Genomic DNA, 17,863 nt, shown 5'->3' on the forward strand with positions numbered 1-17,863 from the left:
ATATATACTACCATGTGTGAAACAGACAGCTGATAGGAAGCTGCCATATAGCACAGGGAGCTCAGCTCGGTGCTCTATGATGACCTAGAGGCCTGGGATGTAGGGGGTGGGAGGGAGGTCCTAGAGGGAGAGGATATCTGTATACTTAGAGCTGATTCACTTCTGTGTGCAGCAGAAACTAACACCACGTTGTAAAGCAACTATACCCCAATTAAAAAAAAAAAAATCATTCTCCCCTGAGAGCCAGTGAAACAGAGAGAAACAGGAATGAAGTGGGACCTCCCCCATGTGGAAGAAATAGCTTTCAGTGAGGAAGAAGGGCAATTGAGAAAATAGGCTGAGAGGGTTGCACAACTGACCTGGGACACACAGCTAGGATGCAGGGAGACTTCAGGGCATACCCGGCTTTCCCTGGTTCTGGAGCCTGAAATGTGGACTAGGTTCAGCTCTATTTGTTGAATGAATAAAGTGAATGGTTGAGTGAAGAAGGCGACATTTGAGAATCATAGGTTGAGAAGTATGGTATTGATGGGGGAGTCCGTGGGGCATTGTAGATCTTTCTCCCAACTCAGGGGCTGGCCCAGGGGACGGCTTGCTTGATCTCCTGCCAGGCTAGGCCAAGTGCCTAGCAAGTGGGCTCTGGAACTGGCCCTGCTGGCCCAGGAGCCAACATCAGCTTGGTGTTCTTGGCTTGTCCACTTGGCCACCTCCATCCCCATGGGGTGGTCTCTGATTTTGTTCTAGATTGCCAGGGGATCTGCAGATTGGCCTTCCAGATGGCCAAGGGGACAAAGCCCCACCCTTTCAGGGGTGGGATAAACGTATCTCTGCCCTCTCTAGAAATCTGACTCACAGATTAGGGAAAAGCGTGGCCAAGCGAGGCTGACATTCAACTTCCCCTATCTTGGTGGGGATTTCACAGTCTCTCATACATCTGGTCACCATGGTTCCAGATATACCTTCCACCCTGGGTATGAAACACAAAACAGAGTCCCCAGTGCTTCATTTTCCCTGACTTGCTCTTCATATCTTGCCATTTATTCATCATCATTGTTGGGGCAGTAGGGTTCCCTTTATCAGGGGGTCCTTCCTCCAGGAGGGGCCCTTTCTCCTGGCCCAGAGCTCTGTTTCCAGCTTATCAGCTTTGCCACCTCCTCCTGTCCCCTCTTTCTCTGTCACACCAACCCTGGTGTGGACTTCTGTGATCTTAATCTCTTTCTTTGGAAACTTCTGTCACTTCCAATCTCCCCCAGTTTTCTCCCTCCACCTCAGCTGTTTCTCCCAGCCCCCCATCGCCTTCTCAGCTTTCTCTTCAAAGAGATTGTGTGTCATTTTCTCCTTATTTGGTCCAATGTGACCTGACAGGGTGGCTGGAGCAGAATATTGGGGGTAGAAATATGTACTTAGTTTTCCACAGATTTTCTTTGCTTTCTTTTCTGAATGGGGCATTTGCAATCAATTTATGTCATTTAGCTGAAAGGTTAAGAATTTTCCACTTAAAAATCAACCTCCCCAAATGAAAAAATTTTTGGCACTTTTTTATATAGTAGGCAAGTCTCCACATGCCTCTGTGCAGAGAGACTGCTCTGGAGAGGGTTTCCTTAGGAATTCCTGTGGACTGAGCACGGCTTCTGTTCAGGTCTTATGAACACTGATTTTATGGAGTGGACAGGAGGTATTGTTCTATTTCTGTTTTTTTGCCACACCACAGGGCGTGTGGGATCTTAGTTCCCTGACCAGGGATTGAACCTGTGCCTGCTGCATTGGAAGAACGAAGTCTTAACCACTGGACCAACAGGGAAGTCCCAGATCTTGTTCTTTTGTCTCCCTTAAGGTACTCTCCCAGAGAAATGACATCACCATTGAGTGCTTCCACAGGTGGGCATGAGACTAAGGCTCACCTGTACCAACCCCTTCCAGGATAGGTTTCAATGGAAAGAAATGGGAACAGAACAAGGCAAAGCAACCCTGAATTATTTGTTAAGACCCTGACTCCAAACCTAGTTACAAACTTCAGTAGACCCAGGCTCCATCTTATGAAGACTTCTTTTTCTTAAGTGGCACCAAGTATGGAATCTAAAATATGACACAAATCAACATATTTACAAAACAAGAACAGACTCACAGACATAGAGAACAGACTTGTGGTGGCCAAGGGTCGGGGAAGAGGGTGGGAAAGAAAGAGTTTGGGATTAGTAGAGGCAAACTACTGTAAATAGGTTGGATAAACAACAAGGTTTTACTCTATAGCATGGGGACTATATTCAATATCCTCTGACAAACTATAATGGAAAAGAACATGAAAAAGAAATTATATTTATATTGAAACACGAAGAAATTAAAACAACATTGTAAATCAACTATACTTCAATTATATTTTTAAAAAGTGGCACCAAGGAGTCTTGAGGGGTTGCTGTTCATATTCCCACCCCATCCCTGTTACCAGTCTGGTGCCCCCAGATCCCAGCTGCTCTGTGCGCTGCCTGCTAAAACTTCACAACTGCCCCTTCTCTAGAGGTTTGCCTCCATCCTTGGAGCCTCTTTACTTGGGAGAATGCAAGCTCCCCCATTTGTCTTCTTCAACCTGCATCCAATGAGTAACCAATAGGGGTTATATGAGATGAGCCCCTGTTTCAAAGGGGGATCAACTCTGACATACAGTTCATGCTCCAGAGCTCCCTGTGGGCATCAGGCTTCAGACAGATCCAAGCTGAGACCCTATCCTGGCTTTGCTCACTTCCTTAGTAAGACACATGTGCCCAAATCCTTGTCTCAGGCTCTGCTTCCAAAGAACCAGATGTAAAACAGATAAGCATGCCAAGTCAGCAAAAGGATTTACCCCATCAGGACCCACACCTGAATCGGGGTCTTACCATGTTGGGGAGAGGGATGGTCATACTCACAGGGAGAAGTGGGGAGACCACATTGCATATTCTTATTCCGGTGCCAGAGCAGAACCAGTCTAGATGGCTTGATTCAGGCTTAAATCAAGTGACAGTGGAGGGAGCGGCAGGCCTACATTGTCCCCACTGACAGGATCAAGAGAGAAAGTTTCCCAAATAGGATACAGAGTATCCAAGAGAAAGAGATGGCTCTCTCTGAGGGTGGTTGGGCTTCAGGTTCCTAACCGGCTGCTGAGAGATGGAGCGCAGTGGTCTTTCATTGTTGCTCAGTCCCTAAGTCATGTCCGACTCTTTGTGACCCCATGGACTGCAGCACACCAGGTTCCTCTGTCCTCCACTATCTCCCAGAGTATGCTCAAATTCATGTCCATTGAATAACAGGCAAATTTGGCCTTGGAGTACAGAATGAAGCAGGGCAAAAGCTAAAAGAGTTTTGACAAGGGAACACACTGGTCAGAGCAAACACCCTCGTCCAACAACATGGACATCACCAGATGGCCAACACTGAAATCAGATTGATTATATTCTTTGCAGCCAAAGATGAAGAAGCTCTATACAGTCAGAAAAAACAAGACCGGGAGCTGACTGTGGCTCAGATCATGAACTCCTTATTGCCAAATTCAGACTTAAATTGAAGAAAGTAGGGAAAACCACTCGACCATTCAGATATGACCTAAATCAAATCCCTTATGATTATACAGTGGAAGTGAGAAATAGCTTCAAGGGATTAGATCTGATAGAGTGACTGATGACTATGGATGGAGGTTTGGAACACTGTACAGGAGACAGGGATCAAGACCATCCCCAAGAAAAAGAAATGCAAAAAAGCAAAATGGCTATCTGAGGAGGCCTTACAAATAGATGTGACAAGGAGAGAGGTGAAAAGCAAAGGAGAAAAGGAAAGATATATCCATTTGAATGCAGAGTTCCAAAGAATAGCATGCAGAGATAAGAAAGCCTTCCTCAGTGATCAGTGCAAGCCTTTCCTCAGTGTTTACAGGAAAACAATAGAATGGGAAAGACCAGAGGTCTCTTCAAGAAAATTAGAGATAGCAAGGGAACATTCATGCAAAGATGGGCTCAATAAAGGACAGAAATGGTATGGACCTAACAGAAGCAGAAGATATTAAGAAGAGGTGGCAAGAATACACAGAAGAACTGTACAAAGAAGATCTTCATGACCCAGATAATCAGGATGATGTGATCACTCACCCAGAGCCAGACATCCTGGAATGTGAAGTCAAGTGGGCCTTAGGAAGCATCACTATGAACAAAGCTAGACGAGGTGATGGGATTCCAGTTGAGCTATTTCAAATCCTGAAGATGATGCTGTGAAAGTGCTGCACTCAATATGCCAGCAAACTTGGAAAACTCAGCAGTGGCCACAGGACTGGAAAAGGTCAGTTTTCATTCCAATCCCAAAGAAAGGCAATGCCAAAGAATGCTCAAACTACCGCACAATTGTACTCATCTCACACGCTAGTAAGTTCAGTTAAGTTCAGTTGCTCAGTCATGTCTGACTCTTTGTGACCCATAGACTGCAGCATGCCAGGCCTCCTTGTCCATTACCAACTCCCAAACTCATGTCCATGGAGTCAGTGATGCCATCCAACGATCTCATCCTCTGTCGTCCCCTTCTCATCCTGCCCTCAATCTTTCCCAGCATCAGGGTCTCTTCAAATGAGTCAGCTCTTCACACCAGGTGGCCAAAGTACTGGAGTTTCAGCTTCAACATCAGTCCTTCCAGTGAACACCCAGGACTGATCTCCTTTAGGATGGAGTGGTTGGATCTCCTTTCTGTCCAAGGGACTCTCAAGAGTCTTCTCCAACACCACAGTTCAAAAGCATCAATTCTTAGGTACTCTGCTTTCTTTATAGTCCAACTCTCACATCCATACATGACCACTGGAAAAACCATACATAGCCTTGACTAGATGGACCTTTGTTGACAAAGTAATGTCTCTGCTTTTTAATATGCTATCTAGGTTGGTCATGACTTTCCTTCCAAGGAGTAAGTGTCTTTTAATTTCATGGCTGCAATCATCATCTGCAGTGATTTTGGAGCCCAGAAAAATAATGTCAGGCACTATTTCCACTGTTTCCCCATCTATTTCCCATGAAGTGATGGGATCATATACCATGATCTTAGTTTTCGGAATGTTGAGCTTTAAGCCAACTTTTTCACTCTCCTCTTTCACTTTCATCAAGAGGCCCTTTAGTTCTTCTTCATTTTCTGCCATAAGGGTGGTGTCATTTGCATATCTGAGGTTATTGATATTTCTCCTGGCAATCTTGATTCCAGCTTGTGCTTCATCCAGCCCAGCGTTTCTCATGATGTACTCTGCATAGATGTTAAGTAAGCAGGGTGACAATACACAGCCTTGATGTACTCCTTTGCCTATTTGGAACCAGTCTGTTGTTCCATGTCCAGTTCTAACTATTGTTTCCTTATCTGCATACAGATTTCTCAACAGGCAGGTCAGGTGGTCTGGTATGCCCATCTCTTTCAGAATTTTCCAGTTTATTGTGACCCACACAGTCAAAGGCTTTGGCATAGTCAATAAGTCAGAAATAGATGTTTTTCTGGACCTCTCTTGCTTTTCCGATGATCCAGAGGATGGTGGCAATTTGAACTCTGGTTCCTCTGCCTTTCCTAAAACAAGCTTGAACATCTGGAAGTTCACAGTTTACATATTGCTGAAGACTGGCTTGCAGAATTCTGAGCATTACTTTATTAGCGTGTGAGGTAAGTGCAATTGTGTCGTAGTTTGAGCATTCTTTGGCATTCCCTTTCTTCAGGATTGGAATGAAAACTGACCTTTTCCAGTCCTGTGGCCACTGCTGAGTTTTCCAAGTTTGCTGGCATATTGAGTGCAGCACTTTCACAGCATCATCTTTCAGGATTTGAAATAGCTCAACTGGAATCCCATCACCTCGTCTAGCTTTGTTCATAGTGATGCTTCCTAAGGCCCACTTGACTTCACATTCCAGGATGTCTGGCTCTGGGTGAGTGATCACACCAGCCTAATTATCTGGGTCATGAAGATCTTTTTTGTACAGTTCTTCTGTGTATTCTTGCCACCTCTTCTTAATATCTTCTGCTTCTGTTAGGTCCATACCATTTCTGTCCTTTATTGAGCCCATCTTTGCATGAAATGTTCCCTTGCTATCTCTAATTTTCTTGAAGAGACCTCTGGTCTTTCCCATTCTATTGTTTTCCTGTAAACACTGAGGAAAGGCTTGCACTGATCACTGAGGAAGGCTTTCTTATCTCTGCATGCTATTCTTTGGAACTCTGCATTCAAATGGATATATCTTTCCTTTTCTCCTTTGCTTTTCACCTCTCTCCTTGTCACATCTATTTGTAAGGCCTCCTCAGATAGCCATTTTGCTTTTTTGCATTTCTTTTTCTTGGGGATGGTCTTGATCCCTGTCTCCTGTACAGTGTTCCAAACCTCCATCCATAGTCATCAGTCACTCTATCAGATCTAATCCCTTGAAGCTATTTCTCACTTCCACTGTATAATCATAAGGGATTTGATTTAGGTCATATCTGAATGGTCGAGTGGTTTTCCCTACTTTCTTCAATTTAAGTCTGAATTTGGCAATAAGGAGTTCATGATCTGAGCCACAGTCAGCTCCCGGTCTTGTTTTTTCTGACTGTATAGAGCTTCTTCATCTTTGGCTGCAAAGAATATAATCAATCTGATTTCAGTGTTGGCCATCTGGTGATATCCATGTGTAGAGTCTTCTCTTGTATTGTTGGATGAGGGTGTTTGCTATGACCAGTGTGTTCTCTTGCCAAAACCCTATTAGCCTTCGCCCTGCTTCATTCTGTACTCCAAGGCCAAATTTCCCTGTTATTCCAGGTGTTTCTTGACTTTCTACTTTTTAAAAATATGTTTATTTATTTAATTGGAGACTAATTACTTTACAATATTGTATTGGTTTTGCCATACATTGACATGAATCTGCCACAGGTGTACATGTGTTCTCCATCCTGAACCCCCCTCTCACCTCCCTCCCCATACTCTCCCTCTGGGTCATCCCAGTGTACCAGCCCCAAGCATCCTGTATGATGCATCAAACCTGGACTGGCAATTCATTTCACATATGATAATATACATGTTTCAATGCCATTCTCCCAAATCATCCCACTCTTGCCCTCTCCCACAGACTCCAAAAGACTTCTGTACATCTATGTCTCTTTTGCTGTCTCGCATACAGGGTTATCGTTCAGCTCAGTTCAGTTCAGTCACTCAGTTGTGTCCAACTCTTTGCAACCCCATGAACTGCAGCACCTCAGGCCTCCCTGTTCATCACCAACTCCCGGAGTTCACTCAAACTCATGTCCATTGAGTCGGTGATGCCATCCAGCCATCTTCATCCTCTGTCGTCCCCTTCTTGTCCTGCCCTCAATCCCTCCCAGGATCAGAGTCTTTCCCAATGAGTCAACTCTTCGCATGAGGTGGCCAAAGTACTGGAGTTTCAGCTTTAGCATCAGTCCTTCCAATGAACACCCAGGACTGATCTCCTTTAGAATGTACTGGTTGGATCTCCTTGCAGTCTAAGGGACTCTCAAGAGTCTTCTCCAACACCACAGTTCAAAAGCATCAATTCTTTGGCGCTCAGCCCTCTTCACAGTCTAACTTTCGCATCCATACATGACCACTGGAAAAACCATAGCCTTGACTAGACAGACCTTTGTTGGCAAAGTAATGTCTCTGCTTTTTAATATGCTGTCTAGGTTGGTCATAACTTTCCTTCCAAGGAGGAAGCGTCTTTTAATTGCATGGCTGCAATCATCATCTGCAGTGATTTTGGAGCCCAGAAAAATAAAGCCAGCCACTATTTCCACTGTTTTCCCATCTATCTGCCATGAAGTGATGGGACCATATGCCATGATCTTAATTTTTGGAATGTTGAGCTTTAAGCCAACTTTTTTGCTCTCCTCTTTCACTTTTCATCAAGAGGCCTTTTAGTTCCTCTTCACTTTCTGCCTTAAGGGTGGTGTCATCTGCATTTCTGAGGTTATTGATATTTCTCCTGGGAATCTTGATTCCAGCTTGTGCTTCATCCAGCCCAGCATTTCTCATAATGTACTTTGAATGTAAGTTAAATAAGTAGGATGACAATATACAGCCTTGATGTACTCCTTTGCCTATTTGGAACCAGTCTGTTGTTCCATGTCCAGTTCTAACTGTTGCTTCCTGACCTGCATATAGGTTTCTCAAGGGTTATTGTTACCATCTTTCTAAATTCCATATATATGTGTTATCATACATATTATGTATTGATGTTTTTCTTTCTGGCTTACTTCACTCTGTATAATAGGCTCCAGTTTCATCCATCTCATTAGAACTGATTCAAATGTATTGTTTTTAATGGCTGAGTAATACTCCATTGAGTATGTGTACCACAGCTTTCTTATCCATTCATCTGCTGATGGACATCTAGGTTGCTTCCATGTCCTGGCTATTATAAACAGTGCCGCAATGAACACTGGGGTACACGTGTCTCTTTAGATTCTGGTTTCCTCAGTGCGTGTGCCCAGCAGTGGGATTGTTGGATCGTATGGCAGTTCTATTTCCAGTTTTTAAAGGAATCTCCACACTGTTCTCCACAGTGGCTGTACTAGTTTTCATTCCCACCAACAGTGTAAGAGGGTTCCCTTTTCTCCACACCCTCTCCAGCATTTATTGCTTGTAGACTTTTGGATCGCAGCCATTCTGACTGGCGTGAAATGGTACCTCATTGTGGTTTTGATTTGCATTTCTCTGATAATGAGTGATGTTGAGCATCTTTTCATGTGTTTGTTAGCCATCTATATGTCTTCTTTGGAGAAATGTCTGTTTAGTTCTCTGGCCCATTTTTTGATTGGGTCGTTTATTTTTCTGGAATTGAGCTGCAGGAGTTACTTGTATATTTTTGAGATTAATTCTTTGTCAGTTGCTTCATTTGCTATTATTTTCTCCCATTCTGAAGGCTGTCTTTTCACGATGCTTATAGTTTCCTTTGTTGTGCAGAATCTCTTAATTTTAATTAGGTACCATTTGTTTATTTTTGCTTTTATTTCCAATATTCTGGAAGGTGGGTCATGGAGGATCCTGCTGTGATTTATGTTGGAGAGTGTTTTGCCTATGTTCTCCTCTAGGAGTTTTATAGTTTCTGGTCTTACATTTAGATCTTTAATCCATTTTGAGTTTATTTTTGTGTATGGTGTTAGAAAGTGTTCTAGTTTCATTCTTTTACAGGTGGTTGACCAGTTTTCCCAGCACCACTTGTTAAAGAGATTGTCTTTCTCCATTGTATATTCTTGCCTCCTTTGTCAAAGATAAAGGTGTCCATAGGTACGTGGATTTATCTCTGGGGTTTCTACTTTGTTCCATTGATCTATATTTCTGTCTTTGTGCCAGTACCATACTGTCTTGATGACTGTGGCTTTGTAGTAGAGCCTGAAGTCAGGCAGGTTGATTCCTCCAGTTCCATTGTTCTTTCTCAAGACTGCTTTGGCTATTCAAGGTTTTTAGTATTTCCATATAGATTGTGAAATTATTTGTCCTAACTCTGTGAAAAATACCATTATTAGCTTGATAGGGATTGCGTTGAATCTATAGATTGCTTTGGGTAGTATACTCATTTTCACTCTATTTATTCTTCCAATCCATGAACATGGTATATTTCTCCATGTACTAGTGTCATCTTTGATTTCTTTCACCAGTGTTTTATAGTTTTCTATATATAGGTCTTTTGTTTCTTTAGGTAGATATATTCCTAAGTATTTTATTCTTTTCGTTGCAATGGTCAATGCAATTGTTTCCTTAATTTCTGTTTTTTCATTGTGAGTGTATAGGAATGCAAGAGATTTCTGAGTGTTAATTTTATATCCTGCAACTTTACTATATTCACTGATTAGCTCTAGTAATTTTCTGGTGGATTGACTTCCTACTTTTGCATTCCAGTCTCCTATAATGAAAAGGACATCTTTTTGGAGTGTTAATTCTAAAAGGTCTTGTAGGTCTTCATAGAACCGTTCAACTTCAGCTTCTTCAGTGTTACTGGTCGAGACACAGACTTGGATTATCGTGATACTGAATGGTTTGCCTTGGAAACAGAGATCATTCTGTCGTTTTTGAGATTGCATCCAAGTACTGCATTTTGGACTCTTGTTGACTATGATGGCTATTCCAATTCTTCCAAGGGATTCCTGCCCACAGTAGTAGATATAATGGTCATCTGAGTTAAATTCACCCATTCCAGTCCATTTTCGTTCTCTGATTCCTAGAATGTTGACGTTCACTCTTGATATCTTCTGTTTGACCACTTCCAATTTGCCTTGATTCATGGACCTAACATTCCAGGTTCCTATGCAATATTGCTCTTTACAGCGTCGGACCTTGCTTCTATTACCAGTCACATCCACAACTGGGTGTTGTTTTTGCTTTTGCTCCATCCCTTCATTCTTTCTGGAATTATTTCTCCACTGATCTCCAGTAGCATATTGGGCACCTACTGACCTGGGGATTTCATCTTTCAGTGTCCTATCTTTTTGCCTTTTCATACTGTTCATGGGGTTCTCAAGGCAAGAATACTGAAGTGGTTTGCCATTCCCTTCTCCAGTGGACCACATTTTGTCAGACATGCTAGTAAAGTAATACTCAAAATTCTCCAAGCCAGGCTTCAACGGTACCATGAACTTCCAGATGTTCAATCTGGTTTTAGAAAAGGCAGAGGAAACAGAGATCAAATTGGCAACATCTGTTAGACTATTAAAAAAGGACTAGAGTTCCAGAAAAACATCTATTTCTGACTTATTGACTATGCCAAAGCCTTTGACTGTGTGGGTCACAATAAACTGTGAAAATTCTGAAAGAGATGGGAATACCAGACCACCTGACCTGCCTCTTGAGAAACCTGTATGCAGGTCAGGAAGCAACAGTTAGAACTGGACATGGAACAACAGACTGGTTCCAAATAGGCAAAGGAGTACATCAAGGCTGTATATTGTCACCCTGCTTATTTAACTTACATGCAGAGTACACCATGAGAAATGCTGGGCTGGATGAAGCACAAGTTGGAATCAAGATTTCCAGGAGAAATATCAATAACATCAGATATGCAGATGACACCACCCTTATGACAGAAAGTGAAGAAGGACTAAAGAGCTTCTTGATGAAAGTGAAAGAGGAGAGTGAAAAAGTTGGCTTAAAGCTCAACATTCAGAAAACTAAGATCATGGCATATGGTCCCATCACTTCATGGCAAATAGATGGGGAAACAGTGGAAACAGTGACAGAATTTAATTTTGGGGGCTCCAAAATCACTGCAGATGGTGATTGCAGCCATGAAATTAAAAGATGCTTACTCCTTGGAAGGAAAGTTATGACTAACCTAGACAGCACATTAAAAGGCAGAGACATTACTTTGCCAACAAAGGTCTGTTAGTCAAAGGTATGGTTTTTCCAGTGGTCATGTATGGATGTGAGAGTTGGACTATAAAGAAAGCTGAGCACTGAAGAATTGGTGCTTTTGAACTGTGGTATTGGAGAAGACTCTTGAAAGTCCCTTGGACTGCAAGGAGATCCAACCAATCCATCCTAAAGGAAAGCAGTCCTGAATATTCATCAGAAGTACTCATGTTGAAGCTGAAACTCCAATACTTTGGCCACCTGATGAGAAGAACTGACTCATGCTGACCCTCATGCTGGGAAAGATTGAAGGCAGGAGGAGAAGTGGATGACAGAAGATGAGATGGTTGGATGGCATCACTGACTCAATGGACATGAGTTTGAGTAAAACTCTGGGAGTTGGTGATGGACAGGGAGGCCTTGCATGCTGCAGTCCATGGGGTCACAAAGAGTCAGACACGACTTAGCTGACCTGATGTCCACTGAGTCGGTGATGCCATGCAACCATCTCATCCTGTGCTGCTCCTGTCTCCTTTTTCCTTCAATCTTTTCCAGGTATCTCTTGATTTCCTACTTTTGTATTCCAATCCCCTATGATGGAAAGGACATCTTTTTTGGTGTTAGCTGTTTCATCTGTTTTGGAGATAAAGGAGGGAATGGATCTGGGGTTGGTGAGAAGGGACAGGGGCAGGTGTGCTAGGATGAGAAGGGGAAAGGTGAAGAGTAATGATGCTCTCCTCCTCAATATCTATATTTACCTACATCTTTCTCTCTTCTCGCTTACATCCTGAACTTCAAATCCTTCTTACTCTTCCTTACTGTGAAGTCTCTGTTGTTCACTCAGTTGTGTCTGATTGTTCGCAACCACATTGACAGCAGCACACCAGGTTCCTCCATCCTCCACGATCTCCCAGATTTTGCTCAAACTCATGTCCACTGAGTCGACAATACCATCCAAGCATCTCATCCTCTGTCGCCTGCTTCTCATCCGGCCTTCAATCTTTCCCAGCATCAGTGAAGTCTTAAGACCATCTTTTGCTCCTCTCAGCTTCACTTCCACTTTCCTGCCTGGCCACATGCTTGGTGTTCATTTAACAAATATTAATATTTACAAAGTGCCAGCTAGGTTTCAGGCACTTTTCTAGACACTGGGGAGTCACCAGAAACAGCTGCTGTTGGTCATTGCCAATGCAGGAAGACACTCAGTAAACACACAGTTAGCTAAGAAGGGTAAATTCAGTTAGAGGTAAGTGCCGTGAAGTAAACACAAGGAGAAGCTCATTTACTCATTCTGCTAGCATGTTTGTTTTGGCTGGGAGTCTTGTCTGCTTCATGAAGCTGCAGGTGTTTGAGGGAGGAGGTCTCAACTGACACTTTGCTTCCTCCAAGATGCTGGACCCAGTGTCTCACTCACTATAAGGAGCCACCACCACCATGTTCATTTCAGGACAATGATTGTACTTGAGCTTTTGGCCTTTGGACAGACTTGGGTTTCAATCTTCTCACCCTTGGGTTTTCTCCTCTGTGTGATCTGTGTGCAGTGGAGCAGATGTGGCCTCCAAGGGCCTGCATTGGAGCCTCAAGCTGCTTGCTGGTGTGGGACCTACACGTCTGGATGCTCACAGACTCAGTTCCTTCTGTGTGAGACAGGGGAGGTGAGTGTGCCCACTTCATAGTGTTATGGAGGGTGGAATGAGACCATCTACATGAAATGCTCCCTCAAGGGAAGGTGTTGGGTGATGGGTCAAGTCCTCATTCAGCATCACTGGTGGGACCAGCCTCAAGAGGAGCCAGAAAGAACTCAGGACCCAAGGTTCTTGCAACCTGGATGGCTTCAAGGTAGTCTTGGCCATTGCTTTTGTGTTTGATTGAGGTCCTGAGAATAGGTTTTTAGGGATGGGAGAGGAAAGAGGCAGGAGAAGGGGTCTCCCCTAGCCTTCCCACTGCCCCAGACTCAGAGTGCATCTTTTTTGTCCTTAAACTGATATGCTCCAGCTGGTCTTCTGTCGCTCCTTCCTTAGGCTTGAAATCCCAGTTTCGTCTTGGTTTGTTTTCTTTCTCTCATCCTGCTCCTCTACTTAGAATGTGAATCTCCCACATCCTGTGGTTCATTTTCTCCAACCCTCATCATTTCATTTCCTTTGCCCTGTCCCTGCTTCCAGCCCCGGATCCTCCTTTCAAATTTCTGGTGGCTGGTGTAACTTCCTCATGGGCATCTCCCACCCCTGCTTCTGCTTACAACAGCCCATGAATCACACTTGGAGACCTAAAAGAAGAGGAGTTCCTACCCCTTATATTGGAATTTGGAGGCTCCCCCGCGTGACTCTGCTCTGCTTCCCCATCTCGATACCCCAAGAGCCAGCCTGCTGCTCCCTGAACAAATGCTGTGTTTCCCCTGTATTTCCCCTGAGCATCTCTTCCTGCTGCTCCCACTGTAAGGTCACCACATTGGCCCCGTCCTTCAAAGCCGGGTTTAGACATTGCCCCTGATGCCACGACTGGTGGGGAACTCACCCTCGCCATGCATATTCACACCTTTCATAGAACATTCCTAACCTGCTGCTGCTCCTGGAATTGGTGCACTTTGCTGCTAGAGAGGAAACAGTATTATTGGTGGGGTATAATCGTCCCTACTGTCAGGCACTATATAATGGCCCACATCTGATATGTGAGGTTCCTCCAATGACAAATGAGGCTCAGGTGAAATCACCTGCCTGCATTCATGCAGTTGGAGAGAGGCAGAATACAAATCCATAGTATTTCTTAATCCAAACTCACAGGCACCATGCTCTCATGCCTCCAAGCAGATGTTTGCTGATTGAATGGCGTTGAATAGCACCACCTGAGTGCGTCGGGCTGAGGGCCAAGTGCCCAGTACAGAGAGCATCACCATAGGAATAGAGAAATCTGGACCCTCTGTGAAACCATTGGGCTGTTAGGTGGCTCCCACCACCCGGTCATGCCAGCAGCTGCAAGTGGGGAGGCCTTGCTGGGCAGCCAGAGAAGGATGCAACCTCATAGGAAAATTGATTTAGGATGATCCCTGCCAGAAAAGGCCCCTCGGTCACCAGCCCCCTCTTAGGTCATATTTCAAAGCCTGGCTCAGGGCCACCGGCTGTGAGATCATGGCTGAACCATCTGACTCTTGAAATTCTAAGGACCAACTTGGGAGTTTTATCGCATTTCTGCCGCCCAGGCATGAAGTCAGCTGGACGGCGCGTGACGGGGAGCGTTTCTCTTGTAATTAGCCAGGGTGTGCGGTTTTTCTTTCTTTCTTTCTTTTCATGTTCTGCCTAGATTTAGCGTGCTGTGAGCGTGCGCTCCCTTGAGCAACCCCGCCGCAGTAGCGGAGGTGAGTCATGGCTGTAAAATCTGCAAAACTCATGAGGGGATGGAGGGTGGTGGAGAAATAGAAATTATTGTTATCATCTTTCAGGCGCGCTCGACCTCATTGCTGCACGTTCACCAGCTGCAGTGCCTTCCGAGCCCTGAGCCAGAAGTGATGGCTTGAGTATGGAAAGGATCGCTTCTTTATGGGGGCAGGGGCTCCGTATGCCCCTGATTCTTTTGAGGGACGATGGGGAAGGTTGGATGCTTAATACGGCTGCTCACCAGCTGGAACCCAGGAGGATTTGCTCTGAAACACTTGGGTGTGAGCGGCCACACGTTTTCTTTATTTTTCTAAAGCATTTAAATCGGGCTTCGTCCCCCACCTGCCACGGCTGGCAGGAAACTTATTCTTAGTTAATGTGTTTTGGGGAGGTGTGGTGCTAAGGGTGCTTTCTCTCATTCTTGGGAACATAGGAAACCCTGGGAATTAGGGAACTCAGCAAGACAGGGGCAAGTTTGAGGTGTTGGGTCCATGGCTGAGAAATTCTGGCTCGTGGTCTGCACCATTTTGAAGGTAGCCACCATGTTGCTCCATCACAAGCCTGGTCTGGGGTCTTGGCAGGGCTCTCCGGAGGCAAGTGGGCTGACATTTTCCCGGGCACACCTCTCAGTCATTCTCACCCCCCACCATTCCAGGCTGAAGGTCTCCACCCTCAGGGGCATGCAAACTACTGATCCTGTCCCGTCTCAGTCTCAGGGAAGACATGTAACCCCTTATGCTGAGTCACCTCTCGTCTGTCTTCCTACCCTTATTAAAACAGGTTCCCTCAGCACAGTTTTCTCATCTCTTTAAGCCTTTTTTTTTTAATTAAAATTTAAAATTTTTTAATTTTATATTGGACTATAGTTGATTCACAATGTTGTGTTGGTTTTCCAGTGTACAGCAAACTGATTCAGGTATACATACATATATTCATTCTTTCTCAGATTCTTTTCCTATACAGGGGTTATTATAAAATATTGAGTAGGGTTCCATGTGCTGTACAGTAGGTCCTTGTTGATTATCTATTTTAAATATAGCAACGTGAATGTGTTAATCCCAACCTTTGAATTTATCCCTCTCCACCTTTCCCTTTTGGTAACTAAGTTCTTTAAGCCTTTCTTAAAAGCCAAACAAACCAACCAATCAGCCAGAAAAGCAGAAAACCAAAGTAAACAAAAATTATGTTAGATTTTTTTTCCCCTTGGTTGGTTGTTCAGAAAAAGAGAAAAATGAGCTTTTCATTCTTTGAGTCTTCTAGCAAGAACAAGATGGAACCACTTCTCTGAATTTGTCATCACTTTAGCTCTGTGATCTTGGGTTACCTACAGTCTCTGAGGGTGACTTTCTCCTTTAAAGGTGGGATATATGGCCCCTTGTAGCAGGGATGTTGTGAGGATGACATGACATAAGTCAAGAATTTAGGGTAGAGTCTGGAGGAGAGTTGGGCTTCCCAGGTGGTGAGTGGTAAAGAACCCCCCTACCAATGAGACAAAAGAGACTCGGGTTTGATTCTTGGGTCAGGAAGATCCCCTAGAGTAGGAAATGGCAACTCACTCCAGTATTCTTGCCTGGAAAATCCCATGGATGGAGGAGCCTGATAGGCTACAGTCCATGGGGCCACAGTCAGACATGGCTGAGTGACTGAGCACATCTTTCCCCGTTGCCCATCTTTCCCTAAGGTTTACTTCTGGGACTTTTCTACCCTACCTACTCTTGGCTTCAGTGGGGTTTACATGTGAGCCAGCTTGTTAAAAAAATAGGAGTATGCTACAAGGAAAGTTTGGGGCTCAGGTAAATCTGAGGTCACAGACAAGTGACTTTCTCCTGGGTGATCAATAGATGACTTGTAGGCCCCACACTGACACAGTAGCTAAGGTGGCTCCTCTGTCCTGTCCACACGGGATGCTCACTTCCATGGTGGCCTATTGTCTGTGGGCACCGTACTTCTGAGCATGGCCCAGAGACTCCAGTGCCTCCCTTTTCTTGACCCAGTTTTGGTCCTTTCCATTTCTGCACTCCCCACTCACCCTCATCTCCTGCAGTATCAATCCTGAGATGTAGTCATTCTCTTACGAACCAGGTGACCCTCATGTAGGGGTAGGCCTACCTTGTCTCCCATCTTCTTTGCAGTTTTACAGCTATAGCTTCAACTCTGCATTCTTCCTCCCTTAGGTCTTCCTTTTGGAACCCTGAGAACCTGTGTGTTGGTGGTGTCTCATTTGACCTATGGTAAACTGATGAGTTAGGTTGGCCCTGTTTCTGAGAATCCCCCAGGGTTTCTGAACCTCTTCTCTCCACTCTTATCTATACCTTCCTTCTTTGACAGTTGCTTCCTCCATTCCCAGTGGAGGTTCCAGTGTGTTGATGCCTGGTATCTAGATGCAGCTTTGTTTATTGAGACCCAGATGACTGTGGAGTGGCCTGTGGCAAAGACAGCAGGTGGGGAGGGTCAGCCTGGAAGATTGTGGAAGCCTCCATTCTGCGTGTGCGGTTTCCTGTCTGCACATTCCTCCCCTCCTTTGTTCGTGAGGACTTCCTCAAGTCATTTCTCCAGCCCTAGGCTGTGTGTTCATGTCTCTTGAGAGACTTCTGCGGCACCCTGGAAACTCATCGCTTTTTAGCGATGAGCCATGTGGAACTGCCCGTTTTGTGGTCACAGATGATTGCTGACCATTACACATGCTGCAGCCCAGTACATGTCAGATATCTGGTCTTGTGCATCCATCTACCATTAGAATGAGAGCTCCCAGTGTGTAGAGACTGGGATTTGCACCTGGGGGCATCCCCAGTAGCTAACACTGTCATCTAAGTGTTTGTGAAATAAATGGATGATTCAGCCTGAAGGGAAGATTCACCCAGATGCCCCTGCTCAGAGAGCAAAGGTTCTCAAGCTTGAAAAGGCATCCAAATTTCTCAGAGGACTTGTTAGAGCACAGATCACTGGGCCCCACCTCAGAGTTCTGATTCTAGAGGCCGGATAATAGCATTTGTAATATGGTCGCAGACAAGGTAAATTCTGGATACCATGCTTTGAGAACCATTGTTCTGTTTTCTAATTTAAAGGTTTATTTATTTATTTATTTTATGGTTTGGCTGTAGTGGGTCTTTGTTACTGCACGGGGACTTTCTCTAGTGGTGAGCTGGGGCTACTCTTGGTTGTGTGTGTGGGCTTCTCATTG

General features: G+C 44.5%; 1 long non-coding RNA gene across 4 annotated transcripts in view; it reads left to right on the forward strand.

Moving 5' to 3' along the window:
* LOC147372364 (uncharacterized) overlaps positions 1-17,863 on the forward strand; it is a 188,134-nt gene that overhangs the window by 99,255 nt on the left and 71,016 nt on the right. For 2 of the 4 annotated variants that reach the window (XR_015164026.1, XR_015164025.1), the window contains exons 2-3: positions 12,853-12,966; positions 13,556-14,663. This is a non-coding gene — a long non-coding RNA (uncharacterized LOC147372364). The remainder of the gene's footprint in view (positions 1-12,852; positions 12,967-13,555; positions 14,664-17,863) is intronic. The other 2 variants (XR_015164028.1, XR_015164027.1) reach the window with 1 other exon arrangement.

The sequence above is a fragment of the Bos grunniens genome, chromosome 5 (genome assembly GCF_055505025.1).
Source record: "Bos grunniens cultivar Pamir isolate PY7600 chromosome 5, Bosgru_T2T1.0, whole genome shotgun sequence".
Taxonomy (NCBI): Eukaryota; Metazoa; Chordata; class Mammalia; order Artiodactyla; family Bovidae; genus Bos; species Bos grunniens.